Raw genomic sequence first — 6,381 nt, 5'->3', positions numbered from 1 at the left:
AAAACATAGGTAGGGTCGGGTGACCAGAAACATACAACTTTTTTGTTGTTGACGCCGACCCTATACTTTTTTTTGCCATTTGGGGCTGTTTTTCGGCAAAATAAGTTAATCATATCATTTTAATCAAGACGTCGATCCAAAATAAGTAACTACTTTTTTTTGTTGGCCTTATCATTTTTTTGCGCTAAATGCAAACAGGCATTATTTGATGGGAACGATGCTGGTTTTTTCAATTCTTACATCAGCCTCAAACTTGTCATTACTCAACCTGCATTTAATAGTGTGCTTCTTTGGTTTGCAAAAACCTAAAACCAATAAATAAATAACCTTCTGTGGTGGATTGGGCACTGCAAGCAATGTCGGGATAGCATTCCACACAAGTGATCCCCTCTCTGAAGGATTGTTTTACTGGTTGGCCTCAACGAAGTGATCAGTACAAAGCTTGAGACCTTGAACATCAGCTGGCTGCAGCTTTTCAAAGTCCTCTGCCTTGTGAATTGCATCCATATTCTGCACCTAGTTTGACAATAAAAACAACAATGTTATTGTTAAACTAAGCAAAAAGGAAAGACAAAAAAAGCTAAATCAGATCTTCAGTCTAAATCTAACGCTCTGCCTAAACGCAAAACGGATGAGTGATGTACCTTTGTACTGTAGTTTTCCCGTAAGCAAGGTTTGATAAAGGATTCGGCAAATATGCCCACGGGTAGTTTGTCATCAAGTGTAAACTGTTGTTTTGTACTGACTGCTGACTCACACTCACAGTCGTAAGTACTCGCTGACGCTGTAGTCTACCGTAGCCGAGTGAGTTGACACGAGCCATTGCATTCTCATTCTGAAGAAGGTAAACCTGATGAAATAATCACTGCACAACCCACCTTTTTACATTTAGTCAAGTTTTGACTAAATGTTTTAACGTAGAGGGGGGAATCGAGACGAGGGTCGTGGTGTATGTGCGTGTGTGTGTGCGTGTGTGTGCGTGTGTGTGTGTGTGTGTGTGTGTGTGTGTGTAGAGCGATTCAGACTAAACTACTGGACCGATCTTTATGAAATTTAACATGAGAGTTCCTGGGTATGAAATCCCCATACGTTTTTTCATTTTTTCAATAAATGTCTTTGATGACGTCATATCCGGCTTTTCGTGAAAGTTGAGGCGGCACTGTCACGCTCTCATTTTTCAACCAAATTGGTTGAAATTTTGGTCAAGTAATCTTCGACGAAGCCCGGACTTCGGTATTGCATTTCAGCTTGGTGGCTTAAAAATTAATTAATGATTTTGGTCATTAAAAATCTGAAAATTGTAAAACAAAAATTTTTTTTTATAAAAGTTTAAACGATCCAAATTTACGTTCATCTTATTCTCCATCATTTTCTGATTCCAAAAACATATACATATGTTATATTTGGATTAAAAACAAGCTCTGAAAATTAAAAATATAAAAATTATTATCAAAATTAAATTTTCAAAATCAATTTAAAAACACTTTCATCTTATTCCTTGTCGGTTCCTGATTCCAAAAACATATAGATATGATATGTTTGGATTAAAAACACGCTCAGAAAGTTAAAACGAAGAGAGGTACAGAAAAGCGTGCTATCCTTCTCAGCGCAAGTACTACCCCGCTCTTCTTGTCAATTTCACTGCCTTTGCTGTGCGCGGTGGACTGACGATGCTACGAGTATACGGTCTTGCTGAAAAATTGCATTGCGTTCAGTTTCATTCTGTGAGTTCGACAGCTACTTGACTAAATGTTGTATTATCGCCTTACGCGACTTGTTTCTTCTTTCGGGAACTTGTGGAAAGTTTTCCCGAAGCAGCTCTGTTTGTAACGGGCGTTCTTGCAACCAAAAGCCGAGCAAAATTCAGGACGATAACCCACAACAAAGAAACTACAATGGGAAGAAGGATAACTTCCTCATTGGGCATGCTTAGAAATGAGAATGGCTAAATACGAGTTATTCCCCTTTTCTACATGCTGACCAGGCTGTCTCCTGCTTTGTCATGACTAGTACAGTCGATCTTTCTCATGCTGTGACTTGCTTTATTTTCACATTTTCGGTATTTAAAACAGCAAACACACACACACACACACACACACACACACACACACACCGAAGAAGTTTCCATTCTGATTCGGTTATTTTATTTGGTGCTATATGTTTGCTTCACATTGTTTCTTTTACATTGCTTTAGGTATCCCAATTCGCTAAACACATCCATAATGCATGCATGGCTCATTCGAAACAGGGCAACTGAACAACTGATGCCCAATAGCAATAAATACTGAACAACTGAACAATAAATAGCAATAAATGATGACAGTGCCAAGTTTTTAAGTACAAAGTGAAATCATGTGACTGGACAAAGGCACAATTACAAAATACAAATAAAAAAAATCGAGGCCCATTTTAAATTAAGTTCTCAGCTCATATGGAAGCATAAGGTGACCCTAGAAACCGAAATTGGGAGACCTCCCGCCCCCAGGGCAGACTACAAAAAGAAAAGGGGGGGGAGGGGAGCTAATTTGTGAAAAAGTATAAAAGGAATCAAAAACTGTATACATGTATTTAGTTAATACCCCAAAAATTGTATAGTATATACAATGTCAGACCCTAAAGAAAGTTTGTTAGTCATTGCTTAGGCAAAACAAAGCAAAATAGTCTGTTTACGGTATCCCGACCAACACTATTTTTCCCCCGCCGACCCTAGACTTTTTTTTGGCATTTGGAGAAAAAGAAAAAGAAAAAAAAATCAATTTTGTTCCTGTTTTTTTGCAAAATAATCTAAAAAGATGGTTATAAAAAAAAAAAATTAAGAAAAGCCGACCTACCGACCCTCTTTTTGTGTGCCTATGTTACTGTAAACAGACTAAAAGGTACATCACAAACAACACACCAGGGATGCTACTCCCCCCCTTAAAAATAGCCATGAGTCATAGGTGTGACGTTTGAATCTTTTAGCTAAATAAAACCATAGGCAATTGATCGGAAATATCAGGAAAAATCTTAACAAGTTTATTATTTGTTTGCTTGGACCAATCCTCTTGCCGAAGAGTTTTACAGTAAAAATTGATTTTACGTCAAAAATATCACAGGAATATCGAATGTTGAGGTAAGGCTGGGATAGCCAAGTTCAAGAATAACGGAAGGTGACTGTTGAATCTTTTTGAAAATGTATAAAAATATAGATGGTAGGCAATTCAAAATTAAAAAAAGGACTCTCGGAGCATGGACTTAATGAGTCAAAAATTAAAGAAGGCTCTTTGAGCCGAAGTACATGTTTTGTCTATTGTCTTTTTTTATTTTGAATTGCCGACCATCTATATTTTGATACAACTTTGGACCCTCTTTGTACGGAGAGAGTTGGCAATTGTTAATCACATTCTCTCATCTCATTGACTCTCAGTCTCATTCGGCTCCTTGGTAACATGCGTTCCCGTCTCTGCCAGGATTGGACACAGCAGCAGATAACCGGTAAATATGTAACAGGCATAAATGGCAAAATAGCTCGCCTCGCCTGATAATATATGAGACAACTGTTCTATTACAAAGTCTTTCTTGGGAGGCTTGGCTAATTTACTCGCTCGTTTTACACGGGGTTCCATCGTTTTCTTTTCTAATCGGAAAACCTTGCTCCTCAGTTTGTTGACCTTCTGCCAAAGTTCCGCTTCACGAGGGGATGGGGAGGATGACGACTTTGATGCTTTACATCCTATGTCCTCCAGGATCGCCTGAATGTCATCTAAAAAAGAAAACACACACACAAAACACATAAAATAACATCTTTACGTGTGGGAACTACAGGTACAATTTCATCCATCCATGCATCCGCCCTATACAGCTTCTTCTTCTTCTTCTTCTTCTGCGTTCGTGGGCTGAAACTTTCACAAGCACTCATTTTTTTGCACAAGTGGAATTTTACGTGTATGACCGTTTTTACCCCGCCATTTAGGCAGCCATACGCCGCTTTCGGAGGAAGCATGCGGGGTATTTTTGTGTTTCTAAAACCCACCGAACTCTGACATGGATTACAGGATCTTTTTCGTGCGTACTTGGTCTTGTGCTTGCGTGTACACATGAAGGGGAATAAGTCACTAGCAGGTCTGCACATAAGTTGACCTGGGAGATCGGAAACATCTCCACACTTAACCCACCAGGCGGCCGCGACCGGGATTCGAACCCTCGACCTTCCGAGTTAATAGACCGACGTCTTACCACCCCGCCACAGCGCCCGTCACCCTATACAGCAATTATCAACTATGTAATGGATGGGTTTAAACATTTTTTGATGTCAGGGTGTTCTTCATGGTTAAAAATCTCTTACCTGGTTGAACAATTTGTGCATCAGGCGACAGGTCGGTGCTGGCTTCATTTGTAGCTACCCTTTGCGATGGTGGCTTCCTCCCACTAGCAACCTGCAAATGCACAGCTCTTTAACTGACAAACTCACAACCAACACCCAGTCCCAATGAAACAATTCTCCCAATTTCATGGCATTGGTCTTAGGCCACACAAAAAAGTGTATGTTTCTGGTAAGGCAAAACAAAAAATAATCTGTTTACAATATCCGGACCGACCCTATTTTTTTCCCACCGGCCCTAGACTTTTTGGGGGCATTAAAAAATAAAATTAAAATATTCAGATGGCTAAAATACAAAAATAAAAAGCCGACCTACCGACGCTATTTTGGGGGGGCCTATGTTACCTTTAACAGACTTTTTTTGTGGCCTAACATGACTAAAGGTGGAGATTTTTTTTCTAAACTTTTTTTTTTAAACCATCTTTTTAACTTATTTTGTTGAAAAACAGGAAAACAAGTGATTTTCGAATACCCCTTTTATTTTTTAAAATGCAAAAACAAAAGTCTAGGGTCATCGGGAAAACATAGGTAGGGTCAGGTGACCAGAAACATACAACTTTTTTGTTGTTGACGCCGACCCTATACTTTTTTTGCCATTTGGGGCTGTTTTTCGGCAAAATAAGTTCATCATAATCAAGACATCGATCCAAAATAAGTAACTTTTTTTTGTTGGCCTTATCATTATTTTGCTCTAAATGCAAACAGGCATTATTTGATGGGAACAATGCTGTTTTTTTTCAATTCTTACATCAGCCTCAAACTTGTCATTACTCAACCTGCATTTATTAGTGTGCTTCTTTGATTTGCAAAAACCTAAAACCAATAAATAAATAACCTTCGGTGGTGGATTGGGCACTGCAAACAATGTCGGGACAGCATTCCACACAAGTGATCCTCTCTGCAGGATTGTTTTACTGGTTGGCCTCAAAGTGATCAGTACAAAGCTTGAGACCTTGAACATCAGCTGGCTGCAGCTTTTCAAAGTCCTCTCGCCTTGTGAATTGCATCCATATTCTGCACCTAGTTTGACAATAAAAACAACAATGTTATTGTTAAACTAAGCAAAAAGGAAAGACAAAAAAAGCTAAATCAGATCTTCAGTCTAAATCTAACGCTCTGCCTGAACGCAAAACGGATGAGTGATGTACATTTGTACTGTAGTTTTCCCGTAAGCAAGGTTTGATAAAGGTTTCGGCAAATATGCCCACGGGTAGTTTGTCATCAAGTGTAAACTGTTGTTTTGTACTGACTGCTGACTCACACTCACAGTCGTAAGTACTCGCTGACGCTGTAGTCTACTGAGTGAGTTGACTCGAGCCATTGCATTCATTCTCATTCTGAAGAAGGTAAACCTGATGAAATAATCACTGCACAACCCACCTTTTTTCTTCTTTAGGGAACTTGTGGAAAGTTTTCCCGAAGCAGCTCTGTTTGCAACGGGCGTTCTTGCAACAAAAAGCCGAGCACAATTTACCACCACCACGCACGCGATCGGTACCTACGCGATCCGCCATTTTGTTTTCGCCGCCAGCATGTGACTAGGGACGATAACCCACAAACACTTTTTCGCATTTTCTTCGCAAGTTCCACGTCTTCCTTTTGTACAGTGTTTGCCCACAAACACTTTTTCGCATTTTCTTCGCAAGTTCCACGTCTTCCTTATGTTCAGTGTTTGGTGGTATGCCGTTGACAGACACGTTTGGTAGCACAAAATACGGTTTAAAAACATGCAGCGGACAGGCAGCTAAATATAAAAGGTACAGATAGTTAGAACATCCATTTATCACGGCATTTGTAAAGTTACAACGATTCTTGACAGTCATTGGCAATTATTTTTTGAATTTTTGGGTAGTGATTTTTTCCGAAATGTAGCGAAAAGTAGCGAAATGTAGTGAAATGTAGCGAAATGTAGCGAAATGGAACATGATAAAAACGAACATTTGGAGCTCCAACAATTTTTGTAGTTATCGATTCAGATTATCCTTAAGTGTTTTTGACTCACATGCGAAGCAAAAGTGAGT

General features: G+C 39.3%; 1 long non-coding RNA gene across 1 annotated transcript; it reads right to left on the bottom strand.

The window, feature by feature from the left end:
* Positions 1-2,127: 2,127 nt before the first annotated feature.
* On the bottom strand, positions 2,128-5,979 carry LOC138948229 (uncharacterized). Its single transcript, XR_011449935.1, has 4 exons — positions 5,741-5,979; positions 5,196-5,380; positions 4,325-4,415; positions 2,128-3,742 (listed from the first exon to the last, which is right to left on the bottom strand). It is a non-coding gene; the product is annotated as an uncharacterized lncRNA (long non-coding RNA).
* Between the last annotated feature and the right edge of the window lie 402 nt (positions 5,980-6,381).

This window comes from Littorina saxatilis, linkage group LG15 (genome assembly GCF_037325665.1).
Source record: "Littorina saxatilis isolate snail1 linkage group LG15, US_GU_Lsax_2.0, whole genome shotgun sequence".
Classification (NCBI taxonomy): Eukaryota; Metazoa; Mollusca; class Gastropoda; order Littorinimorpha; family Littorinidae; genus Littorina; species Littorina saxatilis.
This window is presented reverse-complemented; position numbering and strand designations above follow the sequence as displayed.